Here is a 25,865-nt window from a genome sequence, read left to right on the forward strand (position 1 = left end):
AATTTTTTCTTCATATTTGTTGAGTAGTGTTATTATTGGTGTTACCTAAAATGGTTTCAAGTTTGAATTTCTATTTTTATACTCTCGCAACCTGTTACTACAGAGTATAATAGTTTTGTTCACCGAACGGTTGTTTGTATCACCTAAAACTAATCGAGTTAGATATAGGGTTATATATATATAAATGATCAGGATGAAGAGACGAGTTGAAATCCGGGTGACTGTCTGTCCGTCCGTACAAGCTCTAACTTGAGTAAAAATTGAGATATCTTTATGAAACTTGGTAGACATGTTTCTTGGTACCGTGAGACGGTTGGTATTGCAGATGGGAGCAATCGGATTACTGCCACGCCCACAAAACGCCATTAATCAAAAACAAATAAATTGCCATAACTAAGCTCTGAAATAAGATACAAGACTGTTATTTAGTACACAGTATCACATTAGGGAGGGGCATCTGCAGTTAAAATTTTTTTTAAAGTGGGCGTGGTCCCGCCTCTAATAGGTTTAATATGCATATCTTTTAAACCGCTAATGCTATAATCGGACTACAACAACGCCTATTTCCCATATAACACCATTTTCAATTCCATCTGATTTTTTCACTTTCCACTATGCATATCAAGCAACAATGATTATATCGGGGTAAAACTTTGCGTGAATAATACGTTTAAAGTATGCCACCTTGTGACCAAAAATTGTCTAAATCGAACCAAAACTGTTCAAGCCCCTAAGTACTAAATATGTGGACCCCAGTGCCTATAGTTGACCTTCTACCGAAAATATCAGCCAATCCACAAAGAAATCTCAAACGAGTATACCATTTGACTTTGCGAGAGTATAAAATGTTCGGTTACATCCGAACTTAGCCCTTCCTTACTTGTTTTTGTTTACCTTACCTCTGCTAGCTAGAAATTGTTGAAGAAAATGGGTGCGTTCAAGATAGCAATCACGACAGCAGTGTTGCAAATTTGTCAAAGTATCGCGTTTTGCAAGAATTTGTGACAACAGTTGCAACAGCATCACGTTCTACTGTCACTTTTTGCTGGCAATTTATGCAAATAATCGGCATCACTAAATTTTTGTCTGCATATCAGCAGAGTATCATCAGATAAAAAACATAGTTACTGTACTGCTGCAATCAATACGTAGCTCGAACGCAGCCAATATTTTGAGAACTTATCCATAAAAACAACATAAGAAAGTTTACTGTTTGCGTAGGTGTGTACATGGATAATTTCGTTAGTGGTTTTCGGAGTTTCTGTTACTGTTATTATATTCTTTAATCATCATCATATATCAAATAACAACGTCCGATATAATGGCGCTATTGGGCGTTATCAAATTTTCTTAATTTTAATTTAAAATTTTGATCACTTTTCCTTATTGTTACGATATACTTCAAGAATACGAATATAGAAACGAAGCGACGAAACAACGACAAATACTTGGAAACGACAACAGGAATGGAGCCGATTATTTTTCGCTGTAAGCATTTTTCTTCAACATCCATCATTTGTAAGCGAATTCTGCTAACGATTTTGTTCAAAACTAAAAATTTGGTGTCACAAGTATTCTTCCTGAAAGTAGACTATTCGTGCGTCTATCGATGTATTGTCGTTAGCTTCTTTTATTTGAAAAATTGAGTTAATTTTGTTGTTTTGATATCTGTTATAAATTTATATTCGCTTAAATTTAAATACCCTCGTAACCTGAGGTTGATATCTTTTCAATGTGTTTAGTCATCCGTCTGAAGTACACCACTTTTATTTTACATAAACTACAAATTGGAATAAATGATTTTTTCGGTACTAGTTCTTTTGTTGTAATTATTTAGCTAAGGAAATCCGAATTCTTGGACGCTAAATTGTTTTTGTTTAAACTGTTGTGATTGACAATTGAAATTTTTATTACGTCCGTTTTTAATTGTAATTATTATTATTAATTAGTATTCAATTTTGTTTTACTTATTTTTTTATATAATCTTCTTTAAATTTTTATTGTTTTATTATTATGTCGTGTAATTTTCCAATTGTAACATTAAATATTTACTGTTTAAAAACAGACTGGCTTCAAAGAAATCGGTCGATTTCTCACAGAAAAATTTAGGCATTACGAACAATTGTTCAAATTTATTTATTTTTTTTAATTTTATTTATTTCTTTTAAGTGCCTAAATGATTCTCACGAATCTTCAAAGCCTACCCTTAAGCATAAATGGCCTTCCGACGAAGCAATAGCTATTGTTTCTGTTCAGAAGATAACTTCTCCTTGATTTACCTTATAAATCTTTTTTCACCTTGCCCTCAAGGGTATAAACCGTCAAAATCCAAAGAGCTCAATTCGCCGAAAGCTCTATCTAACGTCTGGCTATTCAAGATATTCCCTCTAACAACTCAGCAGCATCTGTCAAAAATTTGGTGGTAATATCATCTAAAAACTGTATTAATTTCTAAATTTGCCAAAGCTACTTCGGTTGACTACATGACATGAAGTCTTAAGTTTCGTCACGTTTAAGAATTGATGATATAGATATCCGTAGGTTTAACTTCAGTTACTATAGAAATATATCATCGTTTAAAAGAGACGTTTTTCTTGAAACCTTTAAAAAGGTTTTAGATAGCTCTTTCTGGCTACCTGGAGCTTTTGTACGCGAATTTGTGCCGAAATTAAGAAATCTTGCTAAGGAAAAAATTATTAAAATACCAAAAGCCACGGAAATAAAAAATTGAGAGGTAGAAATTCGCTGAGTATTTATTATCAAATTGTTAGAGGTCTTAATACCAAATTAATTGATTTGTGCTTAATAGTACCTATTAATGGTAATTTTCATATACAGAATAACAGAAGAGTTTTTACAGAAACTTGGTCAAAACCTCATATTTTCGTTTGAAAAGTTGAATAGGGAACTTTCTACTGTAACATGACCTGATAACAATGGCGATATTGAATTGAGTGTCTCTCATTTTAATCAAACTATTACGCATTTATTTGAAAAGTATGTTGCAATAGTAGTTGGTAATAAAAGTACAAATCCGTGGTTCTTGATTTATACGCATTTATTTGAAAAGTACATATGTAAGTAATTGGTAATAAAAGTAAAATTATAAATCCGAAAGAGTTATAAATTAAAAAAACAGAAAACTCGAGTTTTTAATCATTAAAAAATATTCTTTCTGTTTACAAACCAACAATTAAAACCATGTATCAGTTTTGCGTTGTACGCGAGTAAATTACGAACAACGAACACATGTGTCCGTAGTTCGGCTGCAAGAGTTTTACTGCCCCTGCTGCTGCTCGCCTTGTCGTATACAGAATTATGATTGAATAAGTTTGTAGTGGTAAGTTTACGTAACGGGTGCTTTTTTTTCGAGGTATAGAACTTTAAGTTGGCACTACTGTTCAAGATGGCGAATTAACAGCTGTCAAGTGATTTATTCTCAGTTTGGTATGGTAATTCATCATGAATAGACTCACGCCTGAACAACGCTTGCAAATAGTGCAATTTTATTTCGAGAATAATGGTTCTCTGCGGAATACGTAATGCGCACTACGGTCATTTTATCGTATGATGCGATGAAGCGCACTTCTGGTTGAATGGCTACGTCAACAAACAAAACTGACGCATTTGAAGTGAAGCTCATCCTCAAGTGTATGTCGAAACACCGTTACATCCAGAAAAACTGACTGTTTGGTGCGCTTATTGGTCCGTACTTCTTCAAAAACGATGGTGGCCAGAACGTTACAGTCAATGGTGATCGGTATAGAGCCATGATTACTAACTTTTTCATTCCTGAATTGAACAACCATGATGTCTAGGAGCTGGGGTTCCAACAAGACGGCGCAACATGTCACACAGCTCGTGCCACAATTGACTTATTGAAAGGCACGTTTGGTGACGGCCTAATTTCCCGTTTTGGACCTGTGAATTGGCCTGCAAGATATTGTGATTTAACACCGCTAGACTACTTTCTGTGGGGTTATATAAAGGTTGGTCTATGCGCATAAGCCACAAACGCTTAACCATTTGGAAGACATTCGCCGTGTTATGGCCGATATACGGCCACAAATGTTGGAAAAAGTCATCGAAAATTGGACGTCCAGATTAGACTACATCCGTAGTCATAAATGTAATGCCACAAGATTATATTTCGGATAAATAAAATTCATGTCAATCGAATAATCCATCGTTCTTTTATTGCAATTTAAAGTTCTATACCTCTAAAAACACCCTTTATAATAATAATAATAAAAAGGAAATAAATTTGCAATTTTAGTTATAAAATATAAATTATTATGTAATTTACTTAAATAAAACAATTTTATACGGTTATTGTGTGTTTTTATTTCACAAAAAAAAAAAAAATATATATATAAATTTACATATATATATAATATAATTTACAGAAATATTAATATTACGTTACATGGTCAATTATTGACCGTCCGTTTGTTACACTTATTAACGGTTAAGTTTTCAAGCTGTATAATCTTCTCATAAAAATATGTTTTATTTTTTGTCCTTGCTTCCGTTGTGTTGTTGTTAATTTGCAAACCCCAAGTGTCAAACATAAAATCTAAAATTTCCTGTCCTTCGTTTTGTAAATAACGTTAAAGTCACCTCCCTTAATTATTGGAATGTTCGACAATTTCATTTTATTTGCAACTTCAAATATTGTTGCTTTTGCGCTGTATCCCATAAAATTTATTTCAAAAAATCTTTTTATGTCTTGTAACGATACGCCTGGAGGAAAATAAACTGAAACTAAAAGAGCTTTTTGTCCATTGATAATAATATCAGCAGCGCCAATATCACGCATTCCATCACTTACAGCAGCTAATCGACGAATTCTACCGTTTAGTTAGATTAGACATATATTTCGTGTTTTGCAGCTTGCAATGATTGTGTACTCCACATATTTTCATAGATAGCTACACCTCCTTCGCGAATTTTTTGCCGTTTAAATTGCGATATAATAGGAATCCTTTTTATGTTACAATGTCGATGGTTTTCCAACCAAGTTTCACTCAAAACTAAAACCTTGCATTTTGTTTCTATACTATACTATATCATCCAAAACTACAATGTCACGCCGCGCAAATAAATTTTTACTATACTATAGTATGCGCGAACACGCCCTGCAAAATTCGACCGCATACTCAGCGCTAAAACATGATACATGTTAAAAGTTGGTTTGTGGACTATTCTAAATATTCTGCATCGCGTCGACAGAATTCAGACCTAAACAAAAAAAATAACATTGTAACTCCAAACACAGGATTTCCAAATTTCCGTTCACGATGAAATATAAATATATCATGCCATCTGACAATCGCTTTATTTCTAACATGTTTCCAGAATTTTTCAAATCAACTACTGTACTAATTCTCCCAAAATTTGTTCTATTATCAGAATGTGCCTTGTTCGAATACTTTCAATTCATCTTTTAATTACGGTCCAGATGTGATACCTTCATGCTTTCTCAAAAATAGTGCCAAATATATCCACTTGACTTTGACAAGGATATTTAATTCCTCCCTTAAACAAGGTATATTACATATAATCCCTTTGCATAAAAATGGATTTAGGGTATATGTTACATTGAAAACTATAGGAGTATTTCAAACCTATCAGTTATACCTAAACTTTTAAAGTTATTATCGCTGACTATTAACTTTCGATTTCTCCATTAATTTCTTCTTAGTTTGGTGTTCGTAAAGAGTTAAAAATGACTGGGCTTTAGGGAACATAAGCATACAGATATTAAATAAATATACTGACTTTAGCAAAGCCTTCAATAAAGAAAATCTTTCCGCCAAGATTTCTTGGTATCTTCTTACCTTGATAATATTGATATTTAATGATACTCCTTCAGATTAAATTAAATGAAGTTCCGCAATTTAGTCATCTAGAACCGATTCTATTCTTATTTATTATCGATATCAAATTTTTTATTATATGATGAAAGGTGTCTGTTGAAATCGGACGCAAACTATTATATTATATTTCGTTGCTTGGTGTGATAGAAATAACTTGCCATTGAATCTCAAAAAAGAAAGAAGAAACGTATATATTCAAAAAAAAAATCAATTTATTCAAACTAAATCTGAGTTTAAAAACACAAGGCTTTACGTAAAAATAAAATATTAATAAGTCAAAATATTATTTTAAGTTATTACGGAAATGATAATAATATTAAGGCTACATAATCATGTTTATCGAGGACATTTTTTACGTATGTATTGAATTTCTTTTGTGAATTTTCCGCATACGATATTTTTACAATACATACAGCAATTACTGCTTTTATTTTTTATTACAATAGCCCACTTGGCAACTTTTTCGCACTGTTGAGTGTGTCTGATCTGAAACGTCTGAACTGTGACGAATGTTCTCCTTGTTTTCTCCAGCTAAAGAAAATATAAATTCCCTTCTGGATATTTTTGATCCGGTACACTCTACAATACAATATCCAAATATTATAAAAAACTTAAAGAGATCATCGAAAACACCCTGCTTTCACACTATATTTAATATATATTTATACATGTTTCATAATATTAGCGTCAATTATGAATTCAAAGGCACTAGTTACACAACCCGACATAATATTTCTTTTTGCGTAACCAGTAGGCCCTGCGATATCCTTTAATATAGTATGAACAGGCAGCCTACTTATATATTTCCCTGCTTTCAGTCTCACCCACGGTGTCAGAACTAGAAATAATGCGTGCCCTTTTCTTGTTACGACGTATATTGAAAAAGTTTTCCTCTTCATTACCTGAGGATCCTTCTATTTCTGCAGTTTCAGTGGGCTTAGTTTTTTTTAGGTTATATTATATCTCGTGTTTTACTCATGATTTCTAGAAAAGGGTAATCAGTAAAGTCTTATATTTGCTATTGGAGATATAATTTCACAAGCGAGGATTGTTTACGTAATCAGCTAACCCGTCAATTTGACGGTAGCCGACATGTCGTGTCTACGTAACCAGAACGGACCCGGATTTATTCCGGCCAAGGACTGTCAACTCGGCAGAATTCTGCCGCTACAACAACAACAACGGGTCCGTAGAGATAGGTATACCACATATGAATCTTAAAAAGTAGAAGGTATAGGGGGAGGAAACTGTATGTATAAATTCTTTAGAATAAATGATTAATTTACGATGCAAACCGGTTGAAATCGATTGAGCGGTTTTCGAGATATTTCATTATAAAGTTTGAGTTCCATCAAATTGACGGGTCCCGTAAACCTAGAGTGTTAAGACGATGTGCTTTTCCCGTAGATCAGTGCACCTTTCTCCTTATGTAATGTAATAAAAAATTGTAGATTAAAGCAAGTTGTTAACATTGTGGGTTCGAGAGTTACTATGGACTCTAAGCTTACTTTTAGTCTTCATATTGATACCATGATTTTGTTTGCAAAAGGTGTTCTCAGTTTTGTTAAACGTTGGTCTAAAGAATTTAGAGATCTGTATGTTACTAAAACTTTTACAACTTTGGTTAGGCCTATATTGTATATGGCTAAGTGGTATAGAACCCTAGTTATCTAATCCATTCTGACAAGTCTGTTAAAAAACCATTTTTATTTTTCGCCTTAGGGCATTTCAGATGGGATACTAGGCTAAGTATACCTCCATACAAGTATACACTCGCTGCTTAAAACTTATAAATCTATCCACACCTACTACTCGTAGAAAAATGCTTCGCGAAATATTCTTAGTAAAAATTCTGAATGGAACAGTTTACAGTTCTTTTCTCTTGTCTGAAATTAAATTTAATATCCCGGTTCGCTTTTCGAGGTTTATGAGTTTAGACCTTTATTGTTAAAATCGTTGAGATCAAATTTTGAACTTAACGAAGCATTCAACTCACTTTTCAAAATTAAAGATCCTATATAGCTTTCTCTTAATAAATAAAATCGTAACAATTAATTATAACGTAATTTAAATCTTAGCTGTTGAAATTATTGTTTCTGTAGCTCCGCAGTTTTAGATCTCGACGCTTAAAAAACTCTTTTGGTCTCGTCTCATGGCGCGGCTAATTCCGAACGTATGCGGTTTCCGTCCCTCGCGTCGGTTGGGCGGGAGGAATGTAAAAGATGGGTTATTATTATTAATAATGTTATTATTAGTGTTATTATTCAAATACTCTGCTAAGGATGTACCGAAGATTAAAATGTCGTTCATATAACGGATACATGTCTTATTTTGTCTAGCGATCTCCTTTCCGAAAATTTGAGGAAACATAGTGCGATCACTCGGGGGTCCACCTTGGGTCTTTAGAACAGCTTTTAATTTATTTTTCATTAAAAAAATATTATTTTTGTATAATTTTTAGAGATGTGTTCTATTAAGGAGATTGGAGAGGAGAATGAAGCTGATGAGGCACGTAAACAATAACGTACGTCATTGTCCTATTGGAAGTATCTGTATTTTATCTGCGTTGCTTTAAATTGTTTTTTAATAAAATGAAGAATAGATCGTGTGATGTAAATCAATTGTTCAGGGGTGTTGTGGAATCCAGATTTGCGTAGTTGTCAGAATTGCAAACCAATTCTGATTTGGAATGGTGTCACAGAATCTGATTGGATTTGCGTCTTTTCGAACATATGCAAAACCAATATTCGAATCAGTTGTTTACTAATGTGACAAAATTTGCAAATGAATAAATTAGCAAGCGTTTTATAGATTTGAAATGCTGAATGAAGTCTACAAAAGTTTACATTGAGTTCCGCTATTTCAGCTTTTATTTTATTTGAAGAAAAAAAGCAACGAAAAAAAATAAAAGGAATATATTAAAAGATCACAGTAATCCACTTGATGCACCAGAGGAGTCGCATGTGAAATTTGGGTTGCATTTACTTGTATGTTTGTATACATGCTTACTTTACAGATTTATATCACACTATCGACTGAATAAATACGCATTTGGGTGTTAAGTTACGGTTGTTACGTTTTGTAAATTCTCTTAAAATATCTTGATTCTTTCCATAAACTCGATAATTATAACATTTTTTGTTTTATTCTCCAAAAAAGCCCTTCCCTGCTATCCTGGCTATGAAATTTAATGATTGTGGCTCTTTTATTCAGTAAGTTATCGAACTTTTAGTAATTTTGAACATAACCGTTATATGGGTAGTGGGCGTGGTTATTATCTGATTTTTTCCCATTTTCACAGTGTATAAAGAAATGCTAAAAAGACCTCTTCCAGCGAGCTTGGTTGAGATAGCTTCAGTGGCTTGGAAGATATGTACATTAAACCTATTCGAGGGCGTGGCCCACTTTAAAAAAGTATTAAGCTTTCGAACAAATAATAGTTTGCATCTTAATTTAGTTATGCCACTTTATAGGTTTTTGTTAAATGGGGTTTTGTGGGCTATACTAAGAATACTAGAAACTAAAAATTTTGATTTTTAAAAATATGACGTATGACGGAATAAAAATATTTTTAAACTTAAACTTTTAAAATGGTAGTCAAAAATTCTAAATAAAATGTTATTGTTTGTGTTTACAAATTGTATGATTAAATGATGGTAGCTTATTGTGAAATTTATATCAGAATTCATTTGATGTATTAGGGGATTTCAACACAAAGGTATTTGAAAGTACATATAATTTTTAGAGCATCATCAAATTTGAAAATATTTTACTTAAATATAGCCTTTCTTAAATATAATTTGTTCTTTAAATATAAAATTTTTTTTTTTTAACATAAATATATAGAGTATGTTTAGTTATATATGTACATGTTTATATTTAAAAAAAAATTAATAAGTTAAATTTTTACCAAACTCTTACGTGAAGTTTATTGATAACGATTTTATGTTTATTTGCAGCCACAAATTGTAAACCCACAGTATCAAATATAGGAATATCATTTCATAGGAAGCAGCACTGTGATGCCGCTACAATTATAATATGAAGTATTCGCGTGCTTTTGAACACTGGAGGACGAAACAAAAAAATTTAAATGTATAAGGAAAAATGTGTTGCAATTAAAGTTTATCATAAGTAAAAAAAAATAATATCCATTATTATTATCCATTATACATTGAGAATTCAAAACTAATATGTGACGAATCATATACATACACATCTAATAAAAGAAATTAATAAAACGTAAGTTAATTAATTCATTAAAAATGCTATTGCATAATGTTGGCTGGAATACTTAATAGAAAAGAAATTACTCAAATTCTAAAACGAATTATAAAGTTAAGGTAAATCATATTCATTATATACCTATAGTCTTTATTGGATTTTGTTTTGATCATAGGCGAACGAACAATGTTGGACTATAAGTGCGACTGTACAGCTGTATTATGTATTGACACCACCTTTTTATGGTACAAATATGTCGAATTCAAGCAACCGCCTAAGACTATTCAGTATTTTTTGAATAAAATAGCGGCAACAGGAATATACCAAATAATTAACGAATTTTCTGTAATTGTATACATCTCTGAAAATAAGGGCTAAATACACGGACAAAGGGATAAGAAATTTTCGGATAAAAGTAGATGAGGTAGTTAATCTGAAGTGTATTCTACTCGACGTCTACTTTACCAAATGTTTACCGATATTTTTCAGTGGAGGGTAGTGTTAATCCAATCGAAAATAGTATTAGTATAGCGGGGTACCAGTGTATGAAGAGGCAAAACATTTACCAAAATATCACTCCCGCAACATCATCGGAAAATCCACACAGCAAGCGTATCTAAAACAAACCAAAGGAATAGTAGTACAAAAGAGACGAAAACCGTGAGTTTTTCGCAAAATTACCTATGAACAGAATTCTCTACAAAATATATATTAATAGTTTTTTCCTAAGAGCCACCATTTTGGAGATATAACGCTTTAAAAAGGGGCCTGCTGTGATTCTATTTGTTTTAAAACTACTGCAAAATAGTATCATTCATAAGGGTTGGTAAAAATGAAGCCGGTGTAATAAAAAAGACAATAGCTAAATTTATTCGCCGGATTCATAGTTTTCAAATAATTCTGCTTCTTATTCTCGTTCTTCCTCTTGTTATTCTTCTTCTATCACACTTTGGGTGCAAGTAAACTGCTCCAATAGCGATTCCTCATCGGTGTAATAGAAGTTCTCAACAGTTGGTGACTCAACATTAGAGCTCGACCGGCCTTGACAATGTATGCAACTTATTTTTTAGCCCGGCCGCGAAATGTTTTTAAAAAGAAAACAAATTAAGCCGTTACTTCAACTTTATTCAGACATGCTTACGGAACCGCCTTCTTACAGAAAAAGCCTCCCTTATTTTACACTAAAGCCTATTTTTACTATTTATTATTGTTTATTTAATATGAATTTCATTATTAGATGAAATTCTTTAACCTTGAGTCTATTGGATTGCGATTTAGTTATTATTAAGAATTTTATACCGAAATCTGTTTACAAATAGTGATTGGCGATTGTTATTGCCTAGAGTTAACTCCCCCACCTCTAAGTCGAAGCGTCCCGTCTTCGAATATAATGCTGTTAAGTGGTTGATTTGATTTGACAACCTCAATAATTTTTCTTCTTTTTCTTTAGAATTTTTTAATTGAATTTTGAGAAGTAATGTATATAAAAAATTTATAAACAAAATAAACCAATAATGTCATTAACGCTATAATAGTAATTGACCACCAAATGGGATTATTGTTTATTTCCCGTTTTAATGGTGTAAGTATATTGAAGTTGTTTAATCTCAAATCTACATTTTTGTTTCAATATATTCTTTTATAAAAAATGTTTTAAATTTTCCTTATTTTAAATGATTAATGATTTTTCCTGTTGGGTTTTCATATATTTTACTATCAATTGTTACATTATCTTGAAAAGTTACCAAATAAACTCCGTTTATTATGTTATTTTTTTCATTAATTTTTGTACAATTAGCATGCTTATTATTTAAAATATCAGACAAACATGTATTATTTGCTTTTATCATACAAAATGCATTATTCAATTCATTTTTACAAAGTTTTACGGAATACAATTTATCTTGACATTTTATTATTTCATTTTCAATAAATAATTTTCCATCGCTTTGTGCGACAGCTATTGCTTTAAATAATTTACATATGTTTTTTACTTTTGGATAATTAATGTAAATAACTATTAAATTGTTTTTTTGTGCAATTTTGAAATCTGATACATCCATAAGATCTGATATTGATACATTAATTTTTTCTTCGTTTATTTTTTCTTTTTTTTCTGCCATATCTAAAATTAATGTATTAAATGTCCCTACTTTTGACAATGCAATTGTTTCTACTGTGTTTTCAAGTTCATTTATTATTAGTTTATTCCTTTGTCTTAAAACAGTTTTTTCATTAGAGCTACCTTGTAATTGTTTTAATATTAGGTAAAGTAAAAAGTTCGTTCGGTTTTTTATTGATTTTTCAAAAGATGATAACTTTGTGTGCATTTATCCGATTTAAGTCAAATATGTTCCGTTTTGTTCATAAACTTGTTGCCAACGAGATGCCAACTTCATTATACCCCTCTCGTAGAAGGCTGCGTCCCTATTGGCAAAAAACTCGGAGAGCCAATTTTCACAGGCCTCTCTTGAGGCTAACTTCTCACCAATAAGCGCGTTCGCCATGGACAGGAAAAGATGGTAATCACTTGGTGCCAGGTCCGGACTATAAGGTGGGTGCATTAGGACCCCCATCCGAGCTCCCGGAACTTCTGGCGCGTCACCAAAGACGTGTGTGACCTGGCGTTGCCCTGATGGAACACAATTCGGCCTCTGTTGATCAAAGATGGCCTCTTCTGGATGAGTGCTGCCTTCAAGCGGTCCAGTTGTTGGCAGTAGAGGGCCGAATTGAGCGTTTGGCCATATGGGAGCAGCTCGTAGTAGATGATTCCTTGTCAATCCCACCAAACACACAGCAGAACCTTCCTGGCCTTCAATCCCGTCTTGGCCACCGTCTGGGCCGCTTCCCCAAGCTGTGACCCCGACCATTTGCGCTCGATGTTGTCGTAAGTGACCTATTTTTCATCGCCAGTCACAATCCGCTTCAGAAACGGGTAAATTTTGTTGCGATTCTGCAGCGATTTGCAGATGGAAATTCGGTCCATCATGTTTTTTGCGTTAGTTCGTGTGACACCCAAACATCGAGCTACTTTTTGAATCCAAGGTTATGCAAATGGTTTCAAACGGTTTTCTGGCTTATCTTTAGTTCCTCAGCAGTTAAATAAGTGCTCACGTGGCGGTCTGTTTCCACTATTTCCATGATTTTATCGCAATTTTCGACGACAGGCCTCCCGACGCGTGGTGCATCTTTGACATCGAAATTACCGGAACGGAACCTAGCAAACCACTTTTGTGCTACACGTTCGTTTACAGTATCGGGCCCATAAACTAAATTAATGTTTTCAGCCGCTTTGGCTGCTTTTTCGCTTGGATCGAAGAAAAATTGTAAAATATAGCGAATTTTCTCTTTGTTGGTGTCCATCTTTGACGAGCGCTCACAACGAACTGAGTAAATCAATCGAAAAACTGTCAAAGACAAACTTTTAGCGCGAATAAACACGTTTTCAGCGCCCTGTAGTATGACATGATGCGACACGTAACACTAATACTATGGACAATAACGCCATCTCTTAGATAAAAACCGAACGAACTTTTTACTTTACCTAATATTTGAGTTAATTCCGTAATGGTCTTAAATAACTGTGAATTAGTTGTAAATTCTTTATTATTATTTTCTATTAAATCATTTACTTTATTTGTTATTTGCATAAAATCATCATGGTCAGGTGTACCTGTAATCCATTTCCAAACTGTCCAAAGCTCATTGATACCTTTTTTTTGATCTATTATCAATTTTTAATTTTTTGAATACTATTTTCTCATCGATTCTATAGTTTTTTATAATGTTCTCAAATAGCGATAAATTAGTCAAATGATACAGTGATCCATAATTTTCAAAAATTGCTGCATTTTCCTCCTCTATTAGTATATATTGTTCCCTTGTATAATCAATTATATCTGATGTGATAATTGTAGCATACAACATCAACAATAAAATTTGTTTATGTGTCCGCATTGTTTCTATAAAATTATAAAATTACACTTTAATATTATCCTTATGAATAATTCTGTTTCTGCTTTGTATTTTAACCCCCTTCCTCTATTACTATTTGTTTTTTATATTTGGGCTTTAATTTATTTCTTTCCCCATATATTTTTTCATATATAACTTCCCCTCTATGATAACTTTTTTAAATCCGTTTTTTATTATGGTACTTCAACATTTTTTAATATTTCTCTCATATTTCCATGTGCTTCTTTGTTAAATAAAACATTATAAGGGTTTTTATCTGTTACCGAGTGTACTGTTCTGTTATACTGCTGAACTGCCCCCATAATTAATTCGTAATCACTTATCAAATTATGTTCTTTCTTCAAACATCGAGAAATCTCCACCAGTGTCGAATGAACCCTTTCTACTTGTCCATTGCTAGTACTGTGACGTGGTGCACAATAATAAATTTGTATATTAAATCTTTCCATTAAAGACTTGAACTGTATCGTACTAAACCCCGGTTCGTTATCTATAACTATACTTTTAACATCTGGAAATGTCTGCAAAAGTTCCAAAACCTTATCTTCTAAATTTAGTTTATCTTCAATACACTTGATAGCCAAATATTTGGAATAAGAATCCAAACACGTAATAAACTTTAATTTTTGTGCAAAAAATATGTCAATATGGAGTTGTTCTCCTTCGTTTTCTGGTATTGGTGCTTCACCTATTGGAATCAATTTCGGATGCCTTTCATACTTATTACTATTACATATATTACAATTTCTCGCATATTGCTTCAATTGTTTTACCATTAACGGCCAATAATATTCTTGTCTAATTTGAGCCAAATTTTCTCTATAATTTCTATGTGCTCTATTATGCGTTTGCTCAATAATTGCCCCCTGATCCTCTCTAGTAGTCACATCATTAGCGAATAACTTTGTATAAAAAAATTTTATCGCTGGAAATGCTTGCCTTAACAAATTTTTTGTTTCATAAAGCACTTGAGGTGTGCAGTGTATTCCCGTAACTATTTTTGGATTTATATATTCTTTCCAATTATATTTTGTGGTATGTCGTACTCGATTAGATTAGATTTGAAAATGAGGTATGCACTGCGACCTAGGGTCTATTGTGCCCTCTCCTCCATCACATGCATTCCCAAAGTCCCAGCACCCTGAAAAACTCCAGATACTTGCTGGGTGCTATTGAGGCAATGTGATCCCTGGTCACAAAAATGGAACCGAGGGCCTTGAACCTGCGTCTACAAATTGCGGTGCAATCTAGGATTAGGTGTTCTGGTGTTTCCGGTCCCATGTCGCAGAATCGGCAGTTGCCACAAGAAGCTAAGCCCATGTTTGATAGGTGCTTCTTGAGCCTGCAGTGCCCAGTGTAGAGCGCGACAAGGAGACGGAGTTTGTCTCTGGGGAGGTTAATAATTGCTCTGAACCTGGCTAGGTTGAACCCTCCCAGTAGCAGTTTGGCCTGACGCATCCCTGCTGTCTGTTGCCAGTGACTGTCTCTGCTCGATCTCTCCTCCGTGCGGAGCAGTTCCTTTATTGTATGGGGCCCTACCGCAATGTATGGTTCTGGCCCCATCATTCTTGTAGTCGCAGCAGAGCGGGCGAGTTCGTCTGCCAGCTCGTTGCCGGCTACCCCTTTATGCCCCGGCACCCAGATCAGGTGTACACGGTTGCAAGCTGCTAGGCGGTTAAGCCTTCCTATACACTCCTCCACTAATAGCGATCGTATCTCATAGGCCGATATCGCTTTTAGCGCCGCTTGACTATCGCGTACTCGATTAAAATTCGCTTACTATTAAAATAAGAAATCGTCTCCAAGACTGTTATTCTTGCTCCATCATTAATCAATATTTGTTGTTTAAATTGATTTAATGGTTTCTTTGTTTCGTGAATGTGATACTCATCACTACTTTCTGCTGAATGTTGAGTATTCGTTACTGAATCACCTGAACGATCTGACTCCTCAGAGCTAGTTATGTTATTTAGTATCTGTCTTGACAATGCATCAGCAACGACATTTGTTGACCCTGGCTTATAAATAATTTTTGGTGAAAATTCTTCAATAAACGATCTCCATATTTTAATTTTAATATTTGGATTCCTTTCAGAAACCGCAAATGACAAAGGTTGATGGTCAGTGTGAATTTCCAAATCACTAACACCGTATAGATAATTTCTTATTGTTTTTAGTGCCCACACTATGGCAAATAATTCCTTTTCATTTGTTGCATAATTCATTTCTGTAGAATTTAATGTTTTTGATATAAATATAATGGGCTTACCCTCCTGTGATAACACAGCTCCCAAAGCAACATTCGACGCATCAGTAGTTAGAACGAACTTCATATTATAATTAGGTTGCGTTAATTGCACCTGTTGAGACAATAAATTTTTCAATCTTTCACAAGCAGTTATGCCACTCTGATCAAGATCAACAATTTTCTTCTTTGACAAGTATTGAGAAATCTTTCCATTTTCTCCCTGTAAATATTTAGTTAATGGCTTCGATATTGTCGCATAATTTTCTATAAATTTCCTATAGTACCCTGTTAATCCCGAAAATCCTCTCAACTGTCGTAATGTCCTTGGTACTAGGTAATTCTGAATAGTTTCAATTTTTTTTGGATCTGTTTTACTAATATCCTTAGCTACTACATATCCCAAAAATTCAACTTCCTCTTGATAAAACTTTGATTTTTCATATATTCTCTCAACAGATTATCCATAGCTTGTTGAAAAATGCTCGGCGCATTCTTTAATCCGAACGGCATTCGTAAAAACTCGTATTTTTCATTATTAACCGAGAATGCCGTTTTTCTACATCGTTTTCTTTCATTAATATCTGGTAAAATCCAGACTCCAAATCAATTGTGGAAAAGTATTTTGACTTTCCCAAATTTGTCAGTATTATTTCAGGGTTTGGCATTGGGTACCACCCGATATTGTCTTCTCGTTAATTTTTTTGAAATCGATCACCAAACTCAATTTTGGACTTCCGTCGTCATTCATTCCTTTCTTTGGAACTACCCATACTGGAGAGTTGTATGGGCTTTTACTTTCCCTAATTATTCCCTTTTGCAACAAATTTTGAATTTCCTCATTAACAAATCTATTCACTGACATTGGATAAGGATATTGCTTTGACCAAATTGTATCTATCCTCAGTTATTCGTATTTTCGCCTTTACATCAGTACGAAAGGGCAGATCTAAGTTTATATTCCTATGTATTTCCAAAATTTCCTCAATTGCTTCATTTTGCAATGTTTTTATCATTTTTCTTTCATCATTCAATGCTGATGGTCCTTCGATCTTTGAAACTTGATCGGGGTTGTTAATCAATAAATTTTGTAACACATGTCCGCTTTCAGAAACATGCCCAATGTCTTTTTGGTTTATTTTATTCCTAAAATCAGCTTTTAGTAAGCGTTTTGTTTTTTTGTTGCCGGTATTATCGTCGGCGGGCGCCTTAAGATTTTTGAATCCCAAGGGGTTTTAAATTTTATTTATTGGTTTAAATTGTTTTTAATATTTTTTATTTAAAATTTTTGTTTTGATAAGCCGGTATTATCATCGGCAGGCGCCTTAGGATTTTCGAATCCCAAGGGGTTTAAATTGTTTAAATCATCCAGAAAATGTATTTTTTCTATTTGGTTATCACCATATATCAATACTCGATTTGGAATATCAATCTTAGCTCTGATTTTATTTAAGAAATTTATTCCAATTAATAGATCACTCTCTAAATTATCAATTTCATAAAACCGTTCCTGAAACCCAAACAGATTTACGTTGTGGTAATATTGTAAGATGGTCGAACCATTAATGGTCCTTACCCTCTTCTTAATTGCTAAAATATTTTTATTAGTATATATTCCCGCCTGTATATATGAACTGGTTGCCCCCGTATCTATTAATATTCTAAATATTTGCCCCGTTTTTTTATCCGATTTAATAATATAGGGCAAATCGAGATTTACTCTAAAAAATGATTTTCGTTTAAATTATTAATCCTTTGTAACTTCTGCTGAGGTTGAGAGCTGATTTGAGCACTATCATTTTCAGCGTTGCCAACCTGTGGGGAATTCCCCAAACTGCGGGGAATTTCAAGTTAGTTGGGGATTTATTGGGGATTGGCATTATGTGGTGAAAATGCGGGGATTTTAACATCATATTCTCATCGGAAAATATTTCATCGTTTATTATCGATAACAACATTTTTTTAAATCATTAAGTATAATCGTGACGAAAAATCAAAATACCGGTAATTGCACATCTCTAATAGAGAGAGATTCTCTATGTATGGCACATCCCTAGTTTGTCAGTTGTCTGTCTTGTCTTGTCTATGACCAGGGGATTCCCTTTTTCTTCTTTATTAAATGTTTTATTTTGTGACTGATAAATGGATGATTGAACATGTAATGCATTCATTGGCTTCGTTCGTTGTTGTTCGTAGTTAATTAGTAGATCCAAGTTTAAAAAGTTGTGTTTTGTTTCTGTCGCAAAGTAACGATACGATTTTGTGCAAATATGGAAAAATGGTTATTAAAAGGTCCAAACAAAAATAAAGAAGATAATCCTAAGGTAAGATAATTAAACCTAATACAATATATGTTTTTGCTGCGCCCAAACTTTGTTATTTATCCGGTTAATTTACCAAGTTTTTTTTTTAGCTTAAACGTAAAAGAGAATCTGGGCTCGAGTTATCGGAGGCGTCAACTTCTAGTACAGAAGGAAATGCCGCTCTAATTTCAAGTTTGACTTCAGTAAATTTGACGACAAGTGAGTCAAATAGTACACAGTTCCTAAAAATGAAACGCTTGAATAAATTTAATGATTTGTGGCTTAACGAACCAAACTTCTCAAGCTGGTTATGCAAAAATTCGAATATGAGAGATGGAAATGATTTAGCACATTGTAAACTCTGTTCGGTGTCGATCCTAGCGCATAAAAGTGACCTGATTCGACATATGAATTCAGAACGCCATAAGAAAAAAGTATCAGAAGTAAAGAACGTTCCCAAACTTTCAACGTACTTGCCAGTGACGGATTTAGACATAAATGTTCGAAAAGCTGAATTAAAACTAGCCGGAGCGTTGGCTGAAAATAATATACCAATATCACTCATGGATACCTTGGGACCGCTCTGTAAAGATATTTTTTCAGATTCAGCAGAACCAAAGCAACAGCTATACTTAAGAATGTTTTAGGAAACACATTTTTAGAAGATATAAATCAAAAATTATGTACAGAAAAAAATTTCTTCTCATTAATTATGGATGAAACGACGGATCAGAGCTTATTAAAACAATGCTGTTTTACTGCTGTAATCTATGATGAAAACACCAATCGGGTAGAACATTTGTTTTTGGATATGGTGGAAGTGTCATCAGGAACTGCTGCTCTCTAAATAAAAACATACCCATAGAAAACATGGTTGGATTTAGTTCAGACACCACAAACGTAATGGTTGGGGAACATAATTCCGTTTTTGCTCTTCTTAAGATCGATTTACCTCACATTGCTCTGGTGAAATGCTCCTGTCACATGATACACTTATCATCATCGAAAGCTTGCCTCAAATTACCCCGAAATGTTGAAGATTTCTTGCGTTCTGTTGGAGCGCACTTCAGTAGAAGTTCAAAAAGGCAAATAAAATTGAAAGAGTTTCAGGAATTCTTTCAAGTGGAAATACACAAAATTCTCGCGCCTGCTCAGACTCGTTGGCTGTCCCTGAAAGCGTGTGTAGACCGTGTGTTAGAGCAATATATTCCATTAAAAGCCTACTTGACAGAAACAGTGTTCACTGATCCATCGAAGACTACCGAAGAAATGCTCATTACAATGAACAACCAATTCACTGTCGTATATTTAGAATTCATGTCTTATGTACTTTCACTGGCAACAAGCTTCAACACCTTGTTTCAATCAGAAACAGCCCTTCTTTACAAATTGAAACCAGAAGTAGAAAATCTTTTGAAAACACTCTCTGCTAATTTCATGAGAATGAGCTACATCAAGTCCTGTGCTAATATTTTAAATGCTGACTTCAGAAATCCAACACACTTGCTAGGTTTAGACGAAATATATATTGGATTACAGGCTGGAGAAAGTGTGCAAGATTTGAAAAAAGATGAAAATGTACCTCGTGCAGCTATCACAGATTTCTTTAAGACATGCCAAGAATTTTATATGGAATTTACGTCGGACATTATTAAGCGATTTGATTTCGGAGATCCTTTATTTTCCATTATATCTGTTTTAAATCCATTAGAAGCTCAACAGTTTAAAATTAAATCACTGGTGCCTGTACTGGAGAGATTTCCAGTGCTTTATAAATTTGTGATAGCACAAAAATTGGACGATGAGTGGCGAGCTCACGCTATGCTGGATTTTCATCAACATGGGCTTGAAGTTCATGGAGATAACATTGATGCTGAATGTTACTGGGGTAAAGTGTTTTGCATGAAAAACGCTGCGGGAGAATACCTGTTTTCAAACATGAAAATTGTTATTTCATTATTGCTGATATTGCCTTTTTCAAATGCATCAGTCGAGCGCAAATTTAGTGTCCTTAAAAATTTAAAAACTGAAAACCGCAATAGATTGAATACAGATACTGTAGTATCATTAATGGCTACAAGGGAAGAGATTAAAAAACTGGGCAGCAGTGTCAAGTTTAACCCTTCGAACAAAATGCTTTCGACTAATATTTATATGGAAAAAAATATAAGAGATAAACAATAAATATTATTTAAATTATTGATTATTGTTTCATTTTATAAAAAAACTTTTGAGGGGAATTTGTGGGGAATCAGCGGATTTTTATGCCCAAATTTGGGGAATTCGATCAGGATTTTTGGGGATTTTGATGAATTGGCTTTGGCAACATTGATCATTTCCCCTTTTTGGTACGTTATTTGGTTGGTAATTTGTCTGATAATTACCCCTATTTACCCTTACCTGCGACTGGTTTGTTCGCCTTGGGCTAGGCCTATTTAATATTTGTAAAGACCGATCCAAGTCCATCGGTTCTGGACGATTTTGTGTAACTTCATTTATCTGTGGCGTCCTTATGGGACACCTTAAATTATTTTGAAAATTGTGAGCCCTCTGATTTCCCTGTGAAGGACCCCTTGAATTTATCATGTGACTATTTCTTGAAAAATGCAAATCAAATTGTGCTCGCATTTGATTTGAATATAATTCTTGCGCCTTAGCAAGAGCGTTTGGCAAATCTTTTGGTGCCAGTGTAAACAGAATTTGATCCAATGGGGGATTAAGTCCCGTTATAAAAGGACGTAGGGCTGTATCCCTATTTTTAATATTCAATTCCTTTGTTATGGCAGAATAATATTTGTAAAGACTGATCCAAGTCCATCGGTTCTGGACGATTTTGTGTAACTTCATTTATCTGTGGCGTCCTTATTGGACACCTTAAATTATTTTGAAAATTGTGAGCCCTCTGATTTCCCTGTGAAGGACCCCTTGAATTTATCATGTGACTATTTCTTGAAAAATGCAAATCAAATTGTGCTCGCATTTGATTTGAATATAATTCTTGCGCCTTAGCAAGAGCGTTTGGCAAATCTTTTGGTGCCAGTGTAAACAGAATTTGATCCAATGGGGGATTAAGTCCCGTTATAAAAGGACGTAGGGCTGTATCCCTATTCATATTAATATTCAATTCCTTTGTTATGGCAGAATTCGTGCCATGAGTCATAATTGTTTTGTTAGTTAATAACGTTAATTTTTTATTTACCTCGTTATAAAATTCTATTAAGGTCCTGGAACCTTGTCTTAGTATACTCATCTCCTGCTCTATTATATGACAGGGTCTCTTATCGGCATATGCGAAGTCCAATCGACTCATAATAGCGTCGAAGTTAAGGACAGTGCCGTGATTTGTCAAGATGTCATTGGCATCCTGCGTTAATTTATTACGCAGTATTGTTAAAGCTGCGAAGTATTTTTTACTCCCCCTGGTATAAAGCGACATAGAGTTATTGGCGGCTTCACGCGCTAACGTAATTCTTTATTTTTCCCTTAAATTCGGGAAGAGATTTTATGACATCTAAACTCTCATCACAATGAATGGTCGAGTCGATACTCTCAACCGAATATTCAGTTACATTATTATTATTTAAAAACAAATTCTTTTATTTATTTATTTATTATTATTTTTTCCTTGGGCACTTGGAATGATTGTGATTGTCCCTACCCTTATCACACCAATATAATCTTTGGTATCCTAACTTAGAGGGACTATTTCCCATTAGTATTTTAAATATATGAACTTATACTTAACTGTATTTATTCCTGGTTGCTGCCTCGTCACTACCACCGTTAATAATAATTTGTTATATCTCCCTGTTGATGCCTGGTCACTACCACCGTTAATAATTATTTGTTATATCTCCTTGTTGATGCCTGGTCACTACCACCGTTAATAATAATCTGTTATAGTGTGATGCCTGGTCACTACCACCGTTAATAATTATTTGTTATATCTCCTTCACTTTCAAAGTTTTTTTCTTTCTTTTTTTTATATATTTTTTCTCGTATTTTTTTATTCACGATACTTATTTCTTGTAATTAAGCAACTGGAGATTTTTGTCTCCTTTATTTGTTACTCAGTTTTTTCGGTTTTTGTTTTACTTTTCTCGTATTTATTACCATACTTGTTTCTTTATTTTGGACAACTGGAGATTTTTGTTTCCTTTTTTAGTTGCCAAAAATTTTTTATTTTAGTTCCTGAGATTTTTTTTACATCTCCTGGCAGGATCGCCACTTATTTTTTAGCCCGGCCGCGAAATGTTTTTAAAAAGAAAACAAATTAAGCCGTTACTTCAACTTTATTCAGCCATGCTTACAGAACCGCCTTCTTACAGAAAAAGCCTCCCTTATTTTACACTTAAGCCTATTTATACTATTTATTATTGTTTATTTAATATGAATTTCAGTATTAGATGAAATTCTTTAACCTTGAGTCTATTGGATTGCGATTTAGTTATTATTAAGAATTTTATACCGAAATATGTTTACAAATAGTGATTGGCGATATTTTGTTATTGCCTAGAGCTACTTTTCAATTAAACTAATATGTTTACTTTACAGTTAAGTGCTATGTGTGAGCAGTGGCGTTAACTTGCATGCCAGGAAACAAAACAATCCACCTTGTTTGCAATCTCATTTGGTATTACATCCTTTTTTGCAGTTGCAAAATATCGCGTTAAGAAGTTTCTCTAGTGCTATTGAAAGTATAGTTTGAACTGGCTCTAGTGTGTTGTCGACAGTCTTTAGAGTCCAGCTGATTACCAAGCCACACTTGAACTTGGTAATATACCCGAAACAAATGTTGATGAGCAGCTACTAAAGTTGGAGGAAGACAAGCTAATTGAACTTGTTTTTTATTATGTGCAAAATATGGTGACAAATTATCCAACTTTTGAAAGCTTTATGTCTCCAATATGGTGGCTCTTACAAAAAAAAATAGCGATACATTTTTTTTTTGGAAAATTTGTTGATCTACTCGAAAAAACTCACGATTTTTGCTGAAAACCGCGAAAACTCATTTTTTTGTCATTGTCGTGCATATCGTGCTAATTTTTATGCACACACCGGAACGATGAGGACTTTTGAGATTTATTTTATTATATAATAATGTTTTGAGCAATTTTATCTAGTTCCAGCTTCTTATGAATTTATGTAACCTTCCTCCTTATTTCAGGCCTAAATTGACCAGACTATAGAATATCTGTTAAAATATTGTAATTTAAAATTATTTTTCTTAATTTTTATAATTTAAAAAAATTTAATTTTTAATAGTATTTACTCCAATCCCAACAAGTCAAGTCGTTCTATACAGCACGAGATTTCAGATTTTATTATTAAAATTACTTTAAGAGAATTTTTATAATTCTATAGTATACTTGGGACAACTAAATCTTCTGTCTAAGGCTGCACTGACGCCTGAAGAATTGTCATTGTAAAAGTAACGTTTAAAATGTGTATATTATCGCAACATGTTGCTACAGTGTATATACTTTTTGTGCTTTTGTTATCTTAACGGTTGTTTGTATCACTTAAAACTAATCGAGAGAGATAGTTATACAGTGCGCGCATATTGTTTAGTCGAATGCGATTTTGATTTAGTTTTTGACCATAAGAGTTCAAAAAACAAAAAAACTTCTCAAAATCAATTCGGTATGTATTTTATTATTAAAAATTAATAAAAGTTTGAAATTTCATTGTGTTTTTATAATATAATAGTGAAATTATGATATAAATTAATAGTACATAATTAATATTTTATTTTGCTCCAATTACATTTTATTAAATCGAAAATGTAATATGGAATACTTTCTATTAGTTGATATCTTCATGAATATTTCCCCAGCTCTTGTTAATTGCCCTGTTAAGTTCAAAAAGATAGCTAAATTGTCGTCTATTTTTATAAACGTCTTTAGCCAGAATGCCCCAGAGATTCTCTTCATTAATTTCATATTTTTCTCTTCAAAGCAGTGAACTGAATGTCATAAAACGTGGAGGATTTAAAAAGTAACTAAACCCGTCTGGACGTTAAGATGCATCCTTGCATCCTTATGGTTTTTGTCAATGGTGGTGCTTTCGCACATTCTGAATGCATTAACCGCCTTTCTAAGTGTCAAAAGCGGTTTTTTACGTACGGGAATAAAAAGAAGTCATTCGGTGCCAAGGCAGGACTATACGGTAGATGAATCATCAAGACGATGTTTTCAGTGCTCAAAAATAAAATTGTTTCTGTTAGTGTGAAGTTAGAAAATGCTCGCACTGTCGAGCTGAAGCGTAATCTTTCTTCGGCGATTAGTTTTCTTGATTTCTTAGAAGACAACTGGCAAGCAAATTGTTGTGTTCCACTCAGAATTTACTGTTCTGCGTTGTACTAGTGGTATATTTGCGACATGTCCAGTTTAAAAAAAAAAAACAGGCAACCATTTGCTTTGAAGTGCTTCTTGCGCGAACAACTTTTGATGGATTCGGCTAATCCCATACAGTCGACTGCTGTTTACTTTCGGGCACATAGGCATAAATCCACGATTCACCACCTATCACGATGTCATAGACGTGTTTCGAAGCACCGCCATCGTATTTTTGTTAACATTTCTCTCTACCAATCGACCCAACCCTTTTTTTAGTGATTGACAAATTGTGTGTGATCCAACATGAACAATTTTTTTTACAAACAAATATTCATGCAAATTGAATAGATGCTGGTCCCACTAATGCCTATAGTTATTTTGAACTCAAGATAGGTCACATGGCGATCTAGCGATATCAGTTTGCGCACAGCATAAATAGGTTCCGAAACAACAACGGATTTTGGTTGACCTTCACGAAATTCGTCTCGGAGTGGTCTACGACTTCGATTGAATTCGGGTGGGCTTTAGTTTAGCATCCCACGATTTCAGGGTTAAGAGGGGCATGGTTGATAAGAGGAGATTCTTCAGATCACGAATATATATATTTATTGCCGCCGACAACTTATAGTTTTCGAGATATTTGCATTTTAAGTTGAAAATTTCACAAATTTTATTTTACAATTTCTCGATTTATGGTTATCTTTTCTTTTATATTATGCACTTATTATACACTAACTTTTCACTTCAATGTTTCCACATATTTATTTTATATTAAATATTTAAGCATTTGCTTTAAATAAGCATTTCTTTTTTACACAATTTTCGTTATATGAACAATTACAAATGGGTTCCATGTTGACAGATAATAAGTGTGCCTTCCGAGACAGAGCAAACTATTTGA

The 25,865-nt window shown here is 33.5% G+C and overlaps 1 protein-coding gene and 1 long non-coding RNA gene across 10 annotated transcripts in view; both read left to right on the forward strand.

Annotated features, from left to right (window-relative positions):
- Pka-C1 (Protein kinase, cAMP-dependent, catalytic subunit 1) overlaps positions 1–25,865 on the forward strand; it is a 131,485-nt gene that overhangs the window by 68,648 nt on the left and 36,972 nt on the right. For 7 of the 9 annotated variants that reach the window (XM_014243205.3, XM_014243204.3, XM_014243197.3 and 4 more), the window contains exon 3: positions 9,839–10,125. The gene's annotated coding sequence lies outside the window, so the exon portion shown is untranslated. Of the gene's footprint in view, positions 1–9,838; positions 10,223–10,278; positions 10,528–10,592; positions 10,764–25,865 lie in introns of those variants that run through there. The other 2 variants (XR_011395235.1, XM_070106595.1) reach the window with 2 other exon arrangements.
- Positions 14,149–24,313, forward strand: LOC138856175 (uncharacterized). The gene is made up of 2 exons (XR_011395232.1): positions 14,149–18,647; positions 18,737–24,313. It is a non-coding gene; the product is annotated as an uncharacterized lncRNA (long non-coding RNA).

The sequence above is a fragment of the Bactrocera oleae genome, chromosome 3, assembly GCF_042242935.1.
Source record: "Bactrocera oleae isolate idBacOlea1 chromosome 3, idBacOlea1, whole genome shotgun sequence".
Lineage (NCBI taxonomy): Eukaryota > Metazoa > Arthropoda > Insecta > Diptera > Tephritidae > Bactrocera > Bactrocera oleae.